Raw genomic sequence first — 21,200 nt, 5'->3', positions numbered from 1 at the left:
TGCTGGTTTCCTGGGTGAACGAGGGAGGCCTCCTAGCCCCCCCACCAAGGGTGGGTTGTAGATAAGAGGACCCTGGGAGTGTTTGATTTTAAGCTTAGGTGAAAATAACTCTTTTCTCCAAATGGTTACTTTAATTTTAAACATTTTAATTGTTAAATACAATAAGCAGAAGTCCTCAGTGACATGAGAAAAGCTTTATGGGAAGCTATAAAGTAGAACAAATAATTGTAATTCTTAAACTGTGTGCATCTTACAAGCATAAGTGTACACGTGATTGATTGCCTACTCTCAAACTTTTGCTAGCCAGTTTTCCATTTGTTTCTGTATTCCGAATATGTATTACTGTGTTTGGCACATGATAAAGGATCAGCAGATGCTTGTTGAATGAATGAGGGCCAACATTCTGATTGGGGGCAAGTAAAAAGGGAAGTTAGAACTCTCCTTTGATCTCTGAGCTATACTCTTGGTGACACAGAACAGCAGCATCTTAGAAAGGAAAAGATTTTAATTGTCTTTGACTTTGTGCTGGGAGAAAGTGAGCCTGGGAGCACTGCATAGCAGGGAATGTGAGTCTTTAGGTATGTGGGGATTGGGAATTCTGAGAACTCAGTGTTACTCTTGTGAATCTATTCTTCCTCCACCTCCAGCGAGATGTGCCTTTCTTCTTTGAGTTTCTGTGTGTTGTAGTCAGGTTTTGCAAGGGAATAGATTTAATACAGGACACAGGATTATTAATACATGATCATTTTATAATATTCACCCAGAAAGTCAAATGCAAAAGAGTGCAAGAGATCTGTCCACATGTTAGAGACCCAAAGAATCCAGCTGAGGGCCTGGATCCCACGGCGATGTCTCATGCAAGTCCCTTTCAAGGATCGGCTCCAGGAAGGCTCAAAGGCCAGTGGTGGAAGCTAGAAAGTCTGAGCCTGTGGGGTGAAGGGGCTATGCCATCAGGCTCAGGGATCTGCACTGGAGCCAGGAAACAACACTCAAAGGGAAGACCAGAGCTCCCCCAAAGAGAGCAGCAGCCGTCCTTGGTGACAGTGAGGACCTGCTCTCCCCTGACAATGAGAACAGCTGAGTTTGTATCAGGAAAACCAGCCGTGTATGCTTCTCTAGGAAAATCAATCCTATCCTCGGTGTCTCCTTTTAGTTATTTTCCTTCCAGGGCCCCTCATTGTTCTGCTTTGTGGAGAATCCCTGTTTTTGCTGTTTTCAAGGTTGATCCGGATCTCTCTTCCCTACTACAATAGTCTAGAATAAAGTCTTCCTGTTTTAACAAGTATCAGAATATTTACATTTTTTAAACAAAGCACATCAGAGTGATATGTCAGCCTTTGGATAGGCTGGTCTTGAGTTCCGGGTCTGTCCCTGGCTCAGTGATCTTGATTAGTGTGAGACTGGATCGTGTGGTATAGATCCTGGCCTTTGAGGGTAGATTGCTGCTAATGGAGCCAGGAGAGGGTAGCAGCTATTGGCTTCTCAATTAAATTGGGAACAAGTTGATAGAAAGAGGGGGAGAAAAGCCTGGGAAGCAGGAGGCTGACTGCTTTCTGGGATGGGTGGTCCAGGGAGCACTGGAACCATCCAGTGCATGTGTGTTTTCCATGCTGGCCTCCTAGAGGTCACAGTTGCATGGGGCAACCAGGCATCCCAGGAATAATTACACAAATATCTGGCAAAGAGAAGAGTCTGGGTTTCTAACCCCGCCTTAGCATGTTCTGGCTTTTTGATCTTGGGAAAGTCTCTTAACAGCTCTGAAACTCATTGCTTCACTTATCAAATGGTGCTATTATTGGTTTCTACTTTGTTGAGTTATTTTAAATGAGATGATGTATGTATGATACTTAACACAGCACCTGATGCATTGCGTTGGTGCTGACCAAAAGTGAGTCCTCCTTTGTCTGTCTTTGAGCTCATGCAGAGTCCCAACGAATTGTATTTTGTTATTGAGGTCTTAGTGGATCTACTTTGGAACCACCATCTTTTGTCTTTAGAAATTTAAAAAATTCTCACTTTACAGTGGACTTGGTTTCCTCCTCCCAGGGTAACAACCACGACTAGGCGGGCCACTGGTCTGAAGTTCTTTGAATTCTTGCTCTAGCATGTGTCTGGGACTTTCGATGTGTGTTGCTTTTAGGGAGAAGCTTTTAGGGAGAAACTTCTTGGAAGGCAGGGCAAGTTCCCAGCTGCAAAGCGGCTTCTTTCTGGTGCCGACCATGCTGCCGAAGCCATCATTCCAAGCCCAGGGAGTCAACTCTCTTCAGATAGAAATCAAGGGGGCTTGACAACGTGTCCTTCTGTGGCCATCAATCACTGGCAGGGCCCGGATGGGGCGGCGGAGGGGGAACCGGCAAATAAGCAGTTTGCATTAGTAGAACCACATGCAGCCCTTTGCCTGTGGTAATTGAAAAACATCTAATTTCTACTATGTCCCTGGAGTATCTTCACATTCGGATTCCTATGGAGTCTCCAAATCTTATCATTACAGCTGAGGAGGCTGAAGGGATTTGCTTTCCAGAGTTGAGTGGTGAGGAGTCTGGGGGCCCAGGAATGGGGCGCAAAGGCCACAGTTTCTGGCTAGGTTGGTAGGATAGGGCAGAGGGTGGAGACCCCAGGAATCTGTGAGTGAGGCAGTGGGATGGGCTGGGTGGGCCAGCGCTTGCTTTGGCCTGTGACGTGTGTGCAAGCAGCCCGTTATCACCTGTAATCTCCACTTCCACAGCACGCAAGTGGGTGCTATGGCCCCCACTTAACAGACAGAGAAATAAAGGTGTGAAGTCAGACCTGGTTCTGGAAGCCAGATCTGTGTGATCACAATGGCTGTGCTTTTTTCCCTCCATGCTGGGGATTGACCCCAGGGATTTTCTACCACTGAGCTACTTCCCCAGCCCTTTTTATTTTGAGACAGAGACTCCCAAAGTTGCTCAGGCAAGACATAAACTTCCAATCCTCCTGCCTCAGCCTCCAAGTGCTAGGACCACAAGTGTGCACCGCCACACCCAGCTACCCATGCCTTTTTAAAAAAAATCACATGCCTTATCAACATTAATATGATACCAACCTGATTTCTGTCACCTTATTATGATTTTGTATCTTATCCTCAAGTTGACTCACTTTTTAAAAACTTTTGCCTTGTCACAGGGATGATATCAATGAAATCCTGGGTTTGATGTGCTACTAATTTTTCTTCCTAATACATATTAAAATAAAATGATAGTCATGACTTTTTGGAAAGTTCATTGAGATACCACCCACACAGATGTACCACATCTGTGTACCCTACCAATGTACACAGATTTCAGTGTGGGACACTTCTCCACTGCATAAATAACGGAAGGACAGCAACTATAACAACATCTTCCACTCCTGAGCATCACTGCGTGCCAAGCCTGTGTAAAGGAGTATGGTGTGGAGAACACGGGCTCTGGTTAGACCTGGGTTTGAAATTCAAATCTGCCACTTTTCCCCAGCATGTGACCTTGAACAACTCACTTATCTTCTTTATTCCTCAGTTTTCTCATTGTAAAATGGGGATAATAATAGTATCTACCTTCTAGCATTGTTTCAAGAATTAAACAAGTTAATAATACCACTTAGAAAAGTGCCTGGAACATACTAAGTGTGATGAAAGTATTAGAGCTCATCCATCCATCCATCCATCATTCTCTCATCTGACAATTAGTTACTGACTGAGCACATCCCGCAAATCATCAGCCTGTGTTCTATAATCTTTGCAGTGATTTGGGGATATGGGTATTATTATTATTTGCATTTTACAGGTGAGAAAATTTAGGCTGAGTAGTTTCCCCCAGCGTCTCCAAGGAAACACATGTTGGCACTAGGATTCTCACCCAGGTGGATCTGAAGCTCTGCTGTCACCATCTGTCTCTGCCTACGGAACCCTTCTGGCACTGACCTGTTCTTGGCCATGGGCAGAGTGTCTCACAATTCAGTTCACTTCCGACACAATCAACTTGACCTTTCAAGCTAAGGGCTCAGTCTCACAAGATTGCCTCATTTCAGATGCCAATCAGGAGCCCAGGCCACCATGTTTCTGACTGGCTGTCAACTAGGGGCTTCCACAACCACTTCCTCAGCTTGGATCTTTTGCTAGAATGCCTTCCAGAATTCAGGAAAACAGTTTACACAGTGTCACCCGATTATTATAAAGGGCACAACTCAGCCAAATGGAAGAGATGCAGCAGGCAAGGTCCATGGCAGGGAGTCCAGAGCCCCTATTTCCTACGTAGGTGCACAACGTCACCAGCACCTCGGGTGCTCACCAGACTGCAAGCTCTCCAAATGCCATTTTTTATGTTGTTTATGAAGTTCCATTATGAACTCAGTCTCCAACTCCTCTCCCTTCCCTTCCCCAGAGGTTAGGAAGTGGACTGAAAGTTCCAACCCTCTAGTCAATCATACGATTGGCTCATCTGGAACCAGCTCCTAACCAGCAGCTATGTGGGAGTCCACAGAGAGTCATCTCCCTATCAAATAACAAATAGCAAACAACTAACACAAATAATAAATGACAGAAGACACTCTTAACCTTCTCACTTAGCAGATTTCAAGGATTCTTGAGCCAGGTACTAGGGATAGAGACCGAGTCTACATTTCTTGTTATAAGGCAAGAAATAAGATGCTCTTATCTTCTCTGCAATTATTGCTTCCCCAAGCAGGGAAGGCTACTTCCTGATAGAGGGTCACCCACCCCCTGTTCCTCAGACAGATAGCCAGACTTCATTCTCTTGAGCCAACTGAGCCTTGGCTGGTTTTCAGAAAGCAATGGGTGTCACCTGTCTGTCCCCACCTTCCAAATGTAATTTTGGTTCTGGGTGAACTGGTGTTAGGTTCCTGTAGCTTGTCACAATGTCTTTGTGTCCCTCTGCTGTTTCTGCCCAGACCTGGGAGCCCCTGCACACAGTGAGAGGCCAACATGTATTGGAAGACAGAACCACAATTGATCTGGGACAGACAGATCCCACCATAAGAGCACAACCACCACATCCACACAGATGCATCATGTGTTGCAAGTTTCAGGAGCTTAGGGCTTGTTTTTGATTATAAAATAGTGGTTTGCTTCACAGGCAATGCCACCAGGGAGTGCTTTTAGTTAGAGAACTTTACAAGGAACTGTTACCTCCTGTAGCTTCTTATGATTTCATTCTCTGGGCAAAGCTAGGTTTACCCATGCAACAATAATTTTGACTTTTGTTTTCCCCCCTTCCTAGGAAGACCTCTGACCAAAATGTTATCATTCCTAGTACCTAACTTCTTTCTGAGTGCAAGAAATTCACATCTTTCCTTCTTTTGGAAAGCCAGCAGTGATCCCAAGTGGAGGTGACTTTCCACATATGTTCGGAACCCGTTTCAGTGGTATCCAGACAGTAGCTTTGTGCCATCTCAGACAGGACCTGCTTTTCATCAGCCACCCACCAGCCACCTTTAGCCACTTTTCAAGATCCATCCATTTGAAACTTTTCTCATCTCTTCTTCCTTCAGACTCCAAGTCTCTTTCAGTTTTTTCCCTACCTGATGCATGATTTCACTAAGTCACTTGTAGGTTAAGAGTCAGCTATGGAGTCAAATTTATGAAAATCCTGGCTTATTGGCCTTCAGAAAATCATTTCACCTCTGTATGCCTTGGCCTCTGCTTCCTCCTTTATTAAATGGGGAAAAAACACAGCTGTCATATCCTGGGCTTCTTTGGAAGATCGAGTACTGAGAGAGGACTAGTAGACAGTAAATAGGCAGCAGGGGCCAACCAGGCACAGTGACTGGAGTCATTCCAGTGTCATGTTCCCAACTAGACTGTCAGATGCTGGAGGGCAGAGACTGAGGCTTGGGTTTGCATTCTGTTTTCTGGAGTCAAACACAGGGCTGAAGTCACACCAGGACTCAGCAACTGCTCAGTGAAGTTAAAGAGGTTTCAAATGGCACACTTTCCCTTCTATCTGCTTTAGTAGAATTGCATTTAAATAAATTCAGTGTTTGGCTGATACTTAGACCCTCTTTATGGAATGTGTGTGCCAGTGATTAAAAAGACTTTTAAAAAATAAGTGTTTATCTTCCTGGAGAAATAAGGATCCAGACAAGGTCTTATGCCTTTAAAACTCCTGGTCTTTTGTCCACTAATACCTCCCAGAATGAGCTAAGCCCAAAGGGGCATCACCTTTGCTCTCTCGGTAGGAAGTGAAAGCGGCCTGATTCTAGAAGCAGCCTGTGAGGGGGAAGTAGGAGCAGCTCTGAGAATGGGGAGGTCTTGTGGGAAACGTTAGTAATCAAAATTATCCCTCATTTCAGCAGCCACTCAAAAGAGCCCCACCTGGCCCCTTCCCCTGAGGGCTGACCTTGCCCCTGGGCCTTCAGGATGGGCCCAGCTGGGGCAAAGAAGGAGCAGTCATCCAGGGGCAGGTTACCAGCAGGCATGATGTCAGGTGGCTCCTGTCTCCTAAGAGCCCCGTGCTGGCCAGTACAGAGGCAGCAGCTGTGCCCACTGATCTGCCCTTCTGCGGAACCCTCACCGGTCTGGAGCTTGGCAGATGGCAGGAGGCCGGAGATGGCCTTCCCTTCCTTCCTTCTTCCTGCAGTTCTCCCCGAGTAGCCCTCTTTCTGTAGCTTTCCCTAGAGGGCCCATTTGCGGAGGCGGGGCTCCAGGAGCTTCGGGGGAGAGGCGAATGTGGGGGACTGGACTGCAGAAAGGTGTCAGGTCCCTGAGATGGGCCTGGCAGAGCTTTCTTGGGGCCAGAGGGTGTCCTGGGAAGAGCTGGGTCCAAAATCAAATAGATCCCAAGTGAAATTCTGGACCCAGGCCTTTCAATGGAACCATGCACAGATTGCTCCTTTTTGAGCCTTAGTTTTCCTACCTGTAAAATGATAGATGATTACACTTTTCCTGGATTTGGTGTGCTTTCTTTAGGTGATAATACTTGGGGTTGTCTGAGAGACACCGCAAGGACATGGAGAACGTGCTCAGTGAGAGCTGGGTGCAGTGTAGCCCTGTGCTGCTCCTCCCCACTAAACACTAAAGAGACCACTAGCTGGAGCCTAGAAGCTGTGGTACAGTGGCTGCTGGATGTTCTGTTGATGCCTGTGTCCGTTCTGCTCTTTTGTCCTGGGATTGCCCTGAACAGCCTTCTTAAGTCTGATGGGTTCCCTTGGATACTTGGGTCTTTAAATCCAGAGTCATCATTGTGCAGACAAGGACCTGAGGCCCAGAACTGTCATACGCAAGAGGCAGAAGTGGGATCAGGTCCTTGGTACAGCTGCCTCTGTAACTCCCTGGCTCCTCAGGAGGCTCTCCCAGGTCCTGAGCATTTGATCGCACGGTTTCCTCTCCCAAGAACAGCCATCCGCTGACTCTGCTGTTCTGCTCCCTGCCCTCAGCCTTCAAAGCAGGAGTCCCCTCTTTGGAGGAGCCTTGCCTACCAGTCCCACACCCCAGGGCTCCTGCACTGACCTCTGGGGTGATACTTGTCACACTTGTGCTGTGGACAGCTCTTTCCCCGTTTCTCCTACTTAACAACAGACTTATCGTGGACTCAGGCCAAGTGGTGCTCCTTTTTTGTGCTCTGTTCTCATATCTGGCACACTGTAGGCTCTCCAGGAACTATTCTTCAAAGGCTGTGGAGAGGGTGAGCGAAGACCTGGCCTCCAAGGTGCTCGTGGTGGTGGCTTTTCCCAGAGGCCCCCAGGCTCCACTGACAGGGTGGCAGAGTCCCAGCTTGCCTGCTGTCACAGGCTGTGCCTCCCCAGGATCCTCTCTGTCCTGGGGTCTAGGGAGTGGCCACCTCCACCTTCCTTGAGGGCCCAGAGTACTTCCTGGGGGCTGCAGGAAGCCTTCCTCCATGAGGCCCAGAGCAGCCCGAGGTACAGGATCTACACCGAAGACAGCCCTGTGGCCCTGTCCTTGTCTGATATCCTTCCAGGGACTGAGTTCCCAGAAGGTGCGTTGATGGAGACATCATTATATTGCCCTCCAGAGCTTGGAATAAGTAACCCCGATGCATTCATTCATCCACTCACACATTCGTTCAGTGCATTTCCTCTCCCATTAGGGCACATAATCACAGAGTGACTGTCTACAACTTTATCACTCACACAGCTCCCGTGTCACTCAGGGCAGGCAATTAGATTTTCCCAAAGGCCAGATTTGGGGGTCAGGAGGGCAGGCGGATGGAGCATTGACAAGTACTCTGATGTCAGCTTTAAAATATGCTGTAGGGTCCTGAAGTAATATGTTGCCTGCCCAGACACATGTGCCCCCAATGTCCCTAGCAGGCTCAGGGTGCCACTGCTCTTCCCTCCCCCAGGGCAGGGTCCCAGCAGGGGACTGAATAAGGGAGCCACACTGATTTTCTCCCGTGTGGAAACAAATAAGCCAGTTTCCTTGCTCATCTCTAGAGAAATGAAGAACGCTGATGAGAGGGGAATGGGGCCCGAGCTCCCTCCTGTCCACAGCAGCAGGATCATGAGAAACTGGAGTGGGGGGTCTGTGTGGCTTTGGAAGAGTCATTTTTTAAGCTGTGTTATGAGGTGAGTGATCTCAGCCCTTCTCCCTCATAGGGTGTTTCAGAGACTACACGAGGTTACGTTTGGGAAGATGAACAGGATATCAGCAGCTAATGTTCACTGGGCACTCATTGCACTCAGGTGTTGCTTCAGCTTACATTTTATAAATAAAGGAGCTGTGACTCAGGGAAGTGAAGTGCTTCCACACAGTCACACAGCACATAAGCGAGAGAGCACGGACTAGGGCTGTGACCCCAGAGCCCGTACTCTTAACCACGACACTATATATTGTTTCAGATTTTAGCTATGCAGCCTTGGACAAACCACTTCCCTCTCTGATTTTCAGTGGCACCATCTGAAAGTGAGAGGCTTGGTCTGAATCATTGCTAAAGTCCCTTTCAGCTCCAAATTCCTGGTCATAGTTTAACAAAGGACACATACACTCACCACTGTACAACTCCTGCTTCCTCCAAGTTGGTCTTCTTGGAGCATGGAAGGACTTGACCATTTGCAGACTGTAGATGGGAAAGTGTGCTAGATGGGCTAGCAGATTGAAACACACTTCTAAATAGCAGAGCAGAGCCTCCTAAGTGGGAAATGGATGTTGTAATACAAAGGCAGTTAGCAAGGTCCTTGGAGGTTTCAGCAGGATGTAATTATGGTTCTTTAAAAAAGGGCTCGCATATGTTTTTGAGCAAACTTAACAGATGCCCGGATGTCATGTCTCTATTCTTTAGGGAGTCTAGGATGACTAATTTTCCACAGCAACTTTGCATAGCACATTGGAATGACCCATTGCAAATCAATTTCTAGGGTGCAATTTAATGAAAGCTTTCATTGATGATTCAGATTAATAATCTAAAAACCTTGTAAAATGACCGCAACTTCATTTCTGCCTGATCTACTTTGTTAGATAAATAAGACAGATAGTTCTCTCTGTAGTTACCACTGAATGGGACTCCTTTTAAAAAGAAATCCTTAGCCAGGCCTGTTCACAGGGATTGAGGGTTTTAGTGCTGCATGGTTCAGTTCTGGCACAAATATTGTCTGCAAACTTTTGTGACTTCCTTAGAGATTTTCTCTGAGCTATGAGCTCTTGGGAGAGCTGGGTGGTTCCCTGCCATTTTATTGTAGAATTAAATGCACATTGATTCTAAAGAATCAATGCCCAGTTAAGGCAGTTTGGGGCCATTTCCTCACCCTAGCATATTCACTCTGGAAAGGTTTCTAGGAAACCCTTGTCCTCTTGACGCTTTTGAGAATATTGAACCGCCACATCAGGGAGTCAAAAAAATAACAAGTCTAATTTCCTTTGGTGGGCACCTTGACATCTCTTTCCTTGCTGGAGCTCTAGGCAGCCTGATAAATTTCCAATCCAATCTGCTAAATCAAGTGGCTCTTGTTCCTGAGCCCTGGTTCCAAGCTTCTGGGTTTACTTCTTGGTACTGGGTGCCTTGGAGCTAAGAAGTTTCCCTCGTAATAATAAGCAGTTGAAGATGGTTGAAGACAGAAGTCTTGCACATGTCTGGTTGAGGAGATTGTCAGCCTGTCCTTTGCCTCCAGCCATTCCTAAGCGTCCATAATTTCATGGCCATCGACTCACCTCCTCCGCCACACACTCTCTGATTGGCCTGCTGCCCACATCCTGTAACTGTGCCAGTCACCCCATGACCCTTCCTTTGCGGAGCCCGATTGATGATGTATTCAACACATTTCCTTGTTGCATCAAATACCAATTTGGCCTGAATGGGTGAGAGAATGGCTAATAAGGAAACGGTTAAGTCTTCTTGTTGGATGAGCCTTTGGATTTCATCAAGCTGGTCTTGGGCGAGGAAGCCTTAATGTACTATGTTGCTCAGCAAGTTGTTCTCAGACTCCTTGGCAGAGTCTGGTTCTAATTACCCACACTGCGCTCTTGTGCAGGTGACAGTGTGTCTTGTGATATCCGGAGACTCAAAGCAGTGAAGGCCCATATGATACAGCTCTCTGACAGGTGTTTGCCTGCTCCTCAGATGTTTCTGCTACATATTTTGGATCATGTGGGGAATAATCACAACACTGGAGTGGAATGTTTACTTAGGAAGGAAGGAAAGACGGAAGAGAGAGAATAGTTGTCTCTTTCCTCTGATACTTTCTCTGTGTCCTGAAATGGCCCAGGAATGTGCTAAGTCAGGGGCGGACTGGCCAAGGCTGGAGCTGCCTGACCACAGAGGAGAACAAGGCGCCCCCGCTTGCTGGCTCCTCACTGGGCACATACATCATTTGCAGTTGCTCTGAAGGCCAGCTTTGCTGACAGCTAATGTTAAGGGGACACGCGCCCGGAGATATGGCTTCCAAGCTTGTGTAGCAGTAGCCAGCCAGGCTCTCCAACTCCTAGTTTTGGGTGGATTTGATGACTCCCTGGGAAGGGGCGTTTTCTTGGCTGTTTGTTCCTGAGCTGCCTGGAACCTTGTACTTAGAACATAACAGGTGAAACTTTCTTTAAGACCTTCTAGTGCAGGCCACCATTTTACAGATGGGGAAACTGGGGTTCTCAGATGGCAAGGAGCTTATTCAATGTCACAGAGCAAATTGATTTTTATAATCTTTATCAACATCGGAAAAAAAGTTGCAGAAAAGTAAAATCAACTGTAATAACCAACCTTTATCACACATCTACTCTGAGCCAGACCCCGTGTTAAGAACCTTACATGCACTATTTAATTTAATTTTCAGAGAAAGCTAGCAGGTAGCTAGTGCTTATTATTTCTAGTTCCTCAACGGGGCAATGCAATTCTTTCAAATGCAGTTCTCTCAGAGAATAAATGCGCAGGAACCAGCACTTAAATCCTTACCTTTTGATTCTGCATTTGGAATCACTAGGCTCTTCCAACCTCTCAACTGATTGTAGTTTCAACAACAGCCCTTCCCATTTTCCTGTAATTTAAAAAGAAAAGCAACTTGCCCAGGGCCCCTCCAGTGGGTACTGACAATATTGTTATTGCTATTGAAAGAAGTTAATATTTATCAAGCACTTAACTTGTGCCAGGGATTGAGCTGTGTGCATTCCGTTCTATTTAATTTTTACTACAATCATAGAGGAAGGCAGGTGTTACTAGGCAAAGTCCTTGAGGGCTGGGGAGGTAAAAAGTAACTTTTGCATGTGTTTTATGCTTAGTAAGTCAGGATTCAAGCAGAAGCCACTCAGCTTCAAATTTGAGTTGCCTGACTCTGCTTTGTAAGTCCAAGTATCTCAGAACCACCTATACATATGTCTCATTTAGTCCACATACTAACCCTGTAGGAAAGGACTGAGGAGACCTGGGTATAATTCTAGCTAACTACTATGTGTACCATATGCTCTTGCGCTCCCCCTCTGTGTGCCTTAGTTTCCTCCTGTGTGAACAAAGAGTAGTATCCTCGTTCACGCATAGCACTTTGTAAGACCTTGAATGTGCATGTGTCTCCCAGGTGAAAAGGGCCAAGCAGGAATTCTTCTGGTTCTTGCCATGGATCCATTTATCCCTCAAGGTCTGGGTGCTTTGTCTGTTGTCCCATCCATTCAGCTCACCACCGGAGGGTCCACATTTGCTGTGAGTTACATGACAGCTGGGTTTGCATTTTCTTCAGATGGAGCATGGCGTGGGTATTAAGTGGCTGTCAGCAAGACCTTTTTCTGGCTGGCTCAGGAGGCCAACAGGGCGGCTGGCAGTGCTCCCTCCAGATGTCTGTGGTGCCTGAGGAGGGGAGCAGTGGGGCCTCCGACACTGAGTCCTTATCCCTTTGGGCTTGAAGGGTAGCACACAGCAGGCATTGGCTCCAAGCAGGCAGGCTGGCTACATCCTGCTTCCAAATGCTGTGCACCTCCATGAAACAGCAGAGGACCAGGCCAGAGAGGTGTTACTAATGAGAATGGCCCCAGAAGCTAGCTTCAGGCTCTTCTCCCCCCATCAACATCACATTCTAATTATTTCTTTTCTTTCTTTCCCTTTTTTTTTTTTTTTTTTTAACATTCTAATCATTTCACTGCATTTGGCCATTTGGGCTGTTGGGATTTCTAGGGAAAAGATTTATTTTAACCTTAGCCAGTTTTACTGTATTCTTTTTTATCCAAGTGAGGGAATATTGTTTCCAGTCTAAGCTGATTTCTTCCCTATTCTAATTCTGAAAGTCTTGATTTTATCTTAAACCTAGAAGAGGCAAGTAACTTTTTGGAGAGCCGATTCTTTGCGGAACACTCTGCTAAGACTTTGCGGACATTACCCCAGATCATTCCCTCAAAACCCAAACAATTCTCTCCCCACCCCACCCCGCTTCTGTCTCCCTTGCTGGCTCGTCCTTTGAAAGTTGAGGGCTGCAGTACTCAGATCTTAGTCACTTTTTCTTTGCAGGTGATCTTCCCCAGCCCTTTGGCTTCCCTTTCACTCTGTGGGTGACTCCCAGTGTGTGATTCCAGGCCCAGCTCTTCACCCAGCTGCAGACTCCTGTTCCCACCTGGACGTCTGAGAGGCACTCCAAGACCTGGCCCTGCCTGTGTCCCCAGTCTTGTTCCTTTCCACTGCCCCTGTTGGCCACCATGACCTTTCTGCTATTCCTTGGCACTGCTAACTCTCCCCACTCAAGGTCATCATAGCTGCTGGCCTCGCTGCTTGGGAGCTGGTTCCCCAATATTTTCATGGTACGTCATTCTTCATTCAAGTTCTTCCCTCTGACCCCATCATTGAACCAGCAGGACCCCACCTCCCACTCTCTGGCCTTAATCTTTCCTTTGGGTTTTTCTGTGTCAGCATTTACCTTACCTAAAATGACATGGCGTGCTTATGCATAAACATTCATAAATTTGAGGCCATCGTCATGTTCACTGCTGTCCCTCAGGACCTGGATGTGGCTGTGCATGGATGGGGCCCATGAGTCTTTGTTATGTGTAAAATGTAAAATGAAAGAGTAATAATGAATCAGACATTTGATAGATGAGGAGACAGAGGCTGACAGACATACTATACCCTATGTGACCTGCCTATTTCTCCCTCTGAAAAGATGTAATCACTTTAATCAAGATTACGTACATAAAAACAAAGCATTGCATGTTTGATAATAATTGAGAATTTAAACTAAGGATAGGTCTTTTTTAGTTGTCCAGATAACAAAACTCAATATGTGCATGTCATAGCCTCTATGAAAATGTCTTGTGGCCATAACTTACTATGCGTATTGCCAGTCTGTTTTCCTCAGCCCATGCTTTTCTGATCTCACACGTAAGCTTGTTGCTTATTATGTACACATAAACTTGGTACCCACATCTCTTTGTCAGCCCTGGTAGATGGCTGTTTATCTGGGAATCTAAGTACTAGTATCTCCAAAGAAAATTGTTCCTAGAAGGTTTTAAAAAATTACCTATTTAAAAATCTCCACATCAGCGGGGAATGGTTTGTCATAGTGCCTGCTGTGTGCCCTTAGGGCGAGGATCCAGTTGACTGGATGCTCAGAAGGTGCCACAGTGCAGGCTCTGGGGACACAGAGTCAGGAGGCCCCGGTCCTCCGGTGTTGGGAGAATCCAGTTGTTTGGAACTTTTATGTTGCAATCATGTGAGTGTATTTTATATATCCATTTCTTCAATCCTCTAATAGGAAGAAAGGCCACAGGAATATGCAGCCAGAAGTTTGTGAGCTCCATCAATTTATTTTTTAAAAATCATCTACCCTTTTGTTTTTTAAAAGTCTAAACTGGGATTACCATGAACCCAAGACAGTTCAGCGTCTGGACATCCAGAGTACATAACCTTACCCCGACTTTGTTTCCCAACTGTTTGGCCCACCTGGAAGTTTGACTGTCGCTCAGTTCCCCTGTTGGCCTTTTTCTTTCTGGCTGTGACCCTATCTCCCTCTCTTCCTTTATCAAGACCTCTACCCCATGTCTCTTCTGACTCACAATCCTTCAGCGACCCAGAGACCAACTCTGTTTGTATCTGCCCCACACGGTGGAATGCGGCTTCCAACAAGGTGTCCTCACTTGCTCGGTCCAGCCTCCCAGTCAGGACCAGGAGATGGACGCCCTCCTCTCCAGCCACAATGAAAGTTCCCCCTCATAGTGAGGGTTTCTTGTGCTTCTGTATTCTTTCCGAATCTGGCCCAACACTGGCTGCCTATGGTCCCTCAGTAAATAGTCCTCATTTGACTCACTTTTTCTGTGTGGCAGCCAGTTGCTCTTTTCATCATCTGTAGACTTGAGGACAGTCCTGCCAATCTGGGTCAGTGGTCTGTCTTCCCAGAGGGCATGGGGGAGTCTTCTGTAGCAACGGAGCTGTTTGCCTCCGGTGTCCCCCAGCGCCAGATGTGTCCATATTCATCCCAGAGGAGGGCTGGACATGGACCAGGAGTCAGTGGGAGAGCAGGCAGTGTGCTGGTGCTCTTTTCTCTTCCAGCAAAATTCTGGGAAATTGTCCTTTTCCTACAGCTTGAATTTTTGTATTCTGCCCCCTACTACACACACACACACACACACACACACACACACACACACACAAGCTCAGCTCTTGCTGTACATCAGTCTGAATTTACTGTCCGCCCAGCCTCTCCTCCCCATTAAATTAGATATTAGAGAGATACATCAGCCAGCGCTGTTCGGAGTACAGTTGGAAGTCTCTGTAGATGAACCATTGGATTCTGTGGCTTAGACGTGAATTTATCTGCAGAATTATGTGGAAGCCTCTTGCTCTCATCTGCACAGATGTTCAGGCCCTGTCGCTCCACCTAATAAGACGTTGAACTAGCCGGGAGCTCTTAACAGGAGAATCTCATGTTATTATCACTTGGCATTCCTGCGGCTCTTTATTTTCCATCTTCTGGTGCTGATGGTGGGGGCTGTGCATTTACGACCATTTTATTAGCCTCTGTTCAAAGACCCATTTTTATTAAAAACACAAATATCACTATACATATCTGGGTAGGGAGGTAGGCAGGGATTTTGGAAGAGACTAGGCAAAATAATTGACTATCTAGAGTTTTAAACTGTTACTTGGGTGAATGATTACAGGACAATCACAGGCTTTTTTTCCTGTAAGCAGACTTCATCCCTTTTCAGATGGGAGCCAACAGCTCAGTGCTCACTGATTTAAAGTTAGACACATCTCGGGGGAAAAGGTAAGTTTGGGGAGATAATTTTAAGAGAAACCTTGCTTTGTATTTTACGTAGCTATTTCCTGGTCATTTTTTTTTCGCCTCAATTTTTTTCTTATTTGTCCATTTCTTGTTATGTGGCCCAATATATTCCTTGTTATTAAAGCTGGGATTTAGCTCAGTGGTTCTGCCGCCTGCCTTGCAAGCGCAAGGACCCGAGTTCGATCCCTGGTACCAAAAAAAAAAAAAAAAAAAGCTGAGTTAAAATGAATTTTCTGTCATTTGTTGGAGAAGCATCCTAGTTGGGAAATAGAGATAAAATACACACGCTTGGCAGTTTCCAAAGTGCCTAAACAATGATTGCCCGATGTAAGCCTCATGACAAACCTGACACAGAAGACAAGGGACTTGGAGGAAACAAGGGACTCTGCTGCTGCTACAGTGCTAGTGACCAGTAGAGCTGGACCTGAACCCAAGTCTTTAATTTGTTTTGAATTGTTTCTACAGTCTCACATTGTTTCTCCAGGAAATAGGTTTGTTCATTTTTTTTTTGATCGTCCATGCAACCACCTGCCCATCCATCTATCATCCATCCATCTATGTAAAACTATTCACTGAAAACTTTCTATATACCAGATGCTGTCTGGAACTTCCAGCTTAGCAGAGAAGACAGTAAGTGAATGGATAATTAAAGTGTGACAAGTGTTCAGACATTAGCACTGGGGTGCTGGGGCAACAAAGGAGGGATTCTAAGCCTGGAGAAGTGGCCAGGGAGCAGTTCCTGTGGGAAGCAACACTGGGCCTGAGTGTGTGCGTGTGTATGTTTAACAAGCATTTATTTCTCTGGGTTGTAGCAGTGTTCTGTGCCTCCCTTCCTGAGCCACTCTTTACGCCACTTTTAGTTGACCTCCGTTGTCAAGCAAGTAGTGGGGTGGAAGCTCCAGGCATCAGGGGCGCTGGAGGAGGTTGTGAACACAGGGAATGGGGAAAGTGTCCCAGACAGAATCCAGAGACCTGGTTCTGGCCCCGGAGAAGCTCTGGTGTTTTTGCAGCTCTTGCTTTCTCACCAGCAATACCAAGGAGTACAATTTCTAAAACGTCTAACAGTTCATGTTGCACTGTCCCAAGGATGCAGAAAGCTCAGCAAATAGGAGTGCTGTCAGGGAGCGTGGGAGGGTGCCTTTGGGCTCAGTCCTCTCTCTGCCTGCAAAGCCTGTGCCCAGAATGTTCATCCGTTCACCGCCACCTCTTCTCCTCCTCTGTTCTCTTCATTTCTAGGCTGCTGCAGGGACCTTCCTCAGCTCCCGCAGAGCCCTGCGCTGTAACATGGTGGTCTTGTTCACTGTGTTTGGATATTGGGCCCCAGGCTCCTTGTGTTCCTAGCACATAGCCCTGTGCCTGGCACGGCGCGATGAAGGTGTGAACAAAGGATGCGGGCCTTTGAACTGGGTGTGAGCTTTGGTTCTGAGTTAGAGGCAGTTTCCAAAAGGGGACTTGAATATTCAGAATGAGATATTTTCATGCCCATTACATTGACAAAACTCTCAAGGCCCTGAGAGCCTAGAAGACACACTGGGAATGATGCGCCAGGTCTGCATCTGGGGCAATGGTTCTGTCTTCCCGCCAGGGCTCCTCAGGTTTCCATTTCCTTTCATTCCTCCTGGAACCCAGAGGAGGCTTGTTCCCTGGTGTAAGCTAAAGGCGACAGGGGCCGAAGTGTGGCAACCGCATCTGACTTGGGGTGACATGGAATGTGCAAAGGCTCCCTGGGATGCAACCTTTGCAGCGGACTGTGGAGGTGAGGCTGGGAGATGGGACTCTTTTTTTGGCGGTACCAGGAATCAAACTCAGGATGTTGCGCTTGCCAGGCAGGCGCGGCACCACTGAGCTACATCCCCGGCCCAAGGCTGGGAGATGAGGCAGGTGGAAGATCAGAGGAGAAGGGTGTCTGACAAGGTGCCACTGTCCGGGCCTGAACAAACAGCTCCTCTCTGGGGAGGAGGAGGGGCCTTCGCGGAGCGTGTGTATGAGACGAGCTCCATGTGCAGTGAAGTGATGCAGCGCGGCAACCACATTTCTCCCCTTCCTCTTGGCTGTCGCAGCCCGGCCCTCTTCACATGTCATTTCTCTTTTGACTTCCAAGTTGCAGCGAACTCTTCTGGGCCAGCAGAGGTGGACGCTGAGCTTTTCGGGGATGTCTGCCTCATTCTCATTTCTAGTCTGCATTGCCTGCTTTGAGATATTGTTTTGGTCCTCTTTGTTCCCCATCCCGCGCCTATTCCTTGGCAACGTGCCTCTGGCTTGGTGGTGGGGCCTCAGATGCATCCTCTCATGCCCTGCTTGTCAGAGCCTGACACGGCCACCTTATCAGTTACCCGGCAGACACAGGGTGGAGGTGTGGTGTGCATGCACTGAATCCTGATAGGCGTCACTCGCAGAATCAGTGCGCACCTTTAGTGAAGGGCAGCGCCTCCCTGTTTGCTGTGATAGGGCTAGCGGTGATGAAAGCTTCTGTCCTGTCCCAGATGGGCCTTTGAAATGGCAGATGGGGCACTGGGTGTGGTGGGTGGGGTGTCCCTCACAGCTGAGATGCCCCTTTTGTAAAACCCACTCTGCTTCTGCCAGAGACACCTGTCGGAGGACGGGCTTGACTCTGACTTTGAAGTCCTCTCCAAAAGCACAGCTGAGGGGCTCATGTCCCAGGCGATTTTAATTGAAGAAAGTTCTAGATGCCTGCATCCAGGCAGCCAGGCCAGACTGTGAGCTCCTCGAGGGCAGAAGCTTCCGTGTATTCATCAGGTGTTCTCAGCCCCACACTCTGCCAGGAACAGAGAGTCAGTGTGATTCTCTCTCTGCCATCCTCAGATTGAGTCCTGGCTTCATGTGTTGTTTACTGTATGATCTTGGGCAAATTCCTCAACCTCTCTTTATTCCCACTCCAGGGAGAGGGGGCACAGGGTCAGAGGCATTTCCCAGAGATACTGCTGCCAGGGCAGGTGGGGTCTGCTCCATGGATGCACACAGCTGCTGGTGATAAGTCGGTGGTTCAAGGCCAGGCTGGATGCTCAGGCAAGGAGTAGAGACACGGAGGCTCCTGTGACTGGATGTGGAGCCACTCAGGGAACAGCTAAGGTGAACAAGCTATGGGGGTCAGGGGAAAGAGAGAGCAAGGGCGTTTACCTGGACAGCAGAGGGGGTAAGGGACATGTGAAGCAGCAACAATGGGAGTGAAAATCCTGAGTGAAATTTGGAAGAAATTCATGCCTGTACTTCACACTTGAGTCACTGGAAAATGTCCATCTTCTCTGGATTTCCTAGCTGTGTTCTGAACAGACTTCCAAGTGGCTGCTTTGGATGAAGGGAGGAAAGCTGGGAAGAGGAGAGACAGGGGCGACCTTGTCAGGTCCTGACATCTGCCAGGCGGGGCCACCTCTGCTGCCCTGACCTCTGAGTGGCTGTGTCTCTGCAGAGCTCAGGGCCCCACACACACTTGTCAGAGGGTTTTCCTCTCTCTGGCTTCCTCCAGCCTGCTTCTCCCATGCTCCTGCATGACACACTCCCACCCCACCCCAGGCTCCTGATGGCTCCACTGTCTAGTCATAGAGCCCAGCCCTGCACCTGCCAACAGTGCTTCCTCTTCCACCAGCACAAGCTCTTCCAAGTCACCAGCAAGCCATTTGCAAAACAGATTTGGCAAGGATCTTGGGTAGAGGATTAGTGTCTGTATTTACGGACATATGTGATAGTTATGTGATAAATATCACGTTCTACCATAGCAGAAGGGATGAAGTCTGCCATGGTGCTTTACCTTCAAGATTCCCACATAAAACATCCCTTCTGCCTCATCTCTCCACCCTATGCTGCTGCTGTATTACTTGTGATTAGCCATGTAAGTGGAATCTTTTCATGTAAACAAATAACTAATAAATAATAGAATACACTCTGGTGATAGTCTAGATGGCCTTCATGAAATTTGAACATGGCCCAGTGGTTTTGATATCTGTCAAGCTGGTTACAGTTGGATTCTTCCCATACTGGATTTCCTTAGGCTATTGTGGTTCTATCACATTAGAGATATCATACCCCTGGCTCTGAAAGTCTGCAAGGCACTGGCTAGAGATTGTGCTGGTTGGGGAAAATCATGGCATGCTTGAACTATCTCTGGAATTTTCATGTCCTGTGTTCTAATGGGCTACCAGGAAGTGCTTCTGCATGGGTTACCATGAAGCATGGTAGGGGTGTGGGAGGGAAGAAATCCCTATCTCAGGGGATCCTCCATGTCATCCTCCAGCACAGCAGGCCAAAAAGTACAGTAGAACCTTCCATTTCAGGGAAAGCATTGGTGCTCAGTGTGCTCCAAGGCATTTTAAGATCCATAAGGTGGAGCAATGTGGGTCCTTGTAGAAGAAGGTATATCCACTGTATTATTCACCTTTCTGGTCTCTGGGACAGAATACCTGACACCTACAACTTAAAGGAGAAGAGGTTCATTTGGCTCACCATTCCAGAGGGTTCAGTTCATGGTAAGCTGTCTCCAAGGCAGGAACATCATAGTGGATAGGTGTGGTGAGAAAAGCTACTCACCTCTTGGCAGCTGGAAGCAGAGGACAGAGAAGAATGCTCAGAGAAGAAGGGACCAAAGACCAGATATAGTCCCCTAAGGTCACACCTCCACCCGGACACACCCAGAAGTGTGCTCTGCCAATCTCTCAAGCCAATCAAGTTGGCAATCAAGATTAACCATCCCCCTCCTATTTGAATGTTGGAAACAGGGACATAGGTTTTCCTGTATAAATTATGAATTCAAATCCTGTTCTCTCATTTGCCTGCTTGTGATCTTCTACTGACTTTTTGTTGCCTTTGCAAAATGTCCAACTTTTTAGCATAAGAAAGAGCAACTCCAGTAGTGTCACCAATAACCCTGTTTTGCCCAAGATGGACAGGGTTCCTGGGAAGTGGGACTCTCAATGCTGAGACCAGGGAGGTCTGGATGTGCCAAGCTGAGCTGCCACTCCATAACCATGCCTGGGTGAGCCTGCCCTTCTGCAGCCCCATCTCTTGCCGTTCTCTACCTTCAACAATGAGCTCTAGGGCTCCATGTGGGCTGTGCTGGGTCCCTGCTGTGTGACAGCTCAGGGCCACCAAACTTTCGGGGGGGGCCTGGAGGTGAAGAGGGCCAAAGACGGTGAGAGGCCATGGCTCTGAAGCAAGCTGGGGGGGGGGGCGGAACTAGAACAGTACCAGTGTAAGTGAACCAAACATAACATCAAGCCAGTGTGGTCCTTTGGCTCTTTGGTGGCAAGAGAGATTCTGAACCTAGATGCCTATCCAAGAGGGGGCTGGGACCAGGGAGGAGCTAGGAGATGTAAGAAGGTGACCAAGAGCCAGGACTCACGAGGATCCTTTAGAGAGGATCTTCCTGGGCCACCCTGCCACGACCGGGCCAGACCTGGAAGACTCAAGGCAGCTATGGGGAGTGTGCTATGCCAGCCTGCTGGGTGGTAGCCAGGACTAGCCCAAGCTACTGGACATGCCTGGCTCCCAGGTGGCCCTGCTGATGGAAGAGAAGTCCCCTGGGTCCCATGGAGGCT

The 21,200-nt window shown here is 47.6% G+C and overlaps 1 protein-coding gene and 2 long non-coding RNA genes across 7 annotated transcripts in view; 2 read left to right on the top strand and 1 right to left on the bottom strand.

The window, feature by feature from the left end:
- Positions 1–21,200, top strand: part of Nav2 (neuron navigator 2) — a 665,125-nt gene that overhangs the window by 14,178 nt on the left and 629,747 nt on the right. The gene's annotated exons all lie outside the window — the stretch shown is intronic.
- On the bottom strand, positions 729–11,488 carry LOC106009922 (uncharacterized). Its single transcript, XR_015451333.1, has 2 exons — positions 8,962–11,488; positions 729–3,193 (listed from the first exon to the last, which is right to left on the bottom strand). It is a non-coding gene; the product is annotated as an uncharacterized LOC106009922 (long non-coding RNA).
- Positions 13,254–21,200, top strand: part of LOC147827966 (uncharacterized) — a 41,550-nt gene continuing 33,603 nt past the window's right edge. For 2 of the 4 annotated variants that reach the window (XR_015451336.1, XR_015451334.1), the window contains exon 1: positions 13,254–20,638. This is a non-coding gene — a long non-coding RNA (uncharacterized LOC147827966). The remainder of the gene's footprint in view (positions 20,639–21,200) is intronic. The other 2 variants (XR_015451337.1, XR_015451335.1) reach the window with 2 other exon arrangements.

Source organism: Heterocephalus glaber, unplaced genomic scaffold (assembly GCF_053883595.1).
Source record: "Heterocephalus glaber isolate CG9 unplaced genomic scaffold, H.glaber_assembly_v1.0 deba00001428, whole genome shotgun sequence".
NCBI classification, from domain to species: Eukaryota; Metazoa; Chordata; class Mammalia; order Rodentia; family Bathyergidae; genus Heterocephalus; species Heterocephalus glaber.
The sequence above is the reverse complement of the archived record's forward strand: the minus strand, read 5'-3'. Positions and strand labels throughout refer to the sequence as shown.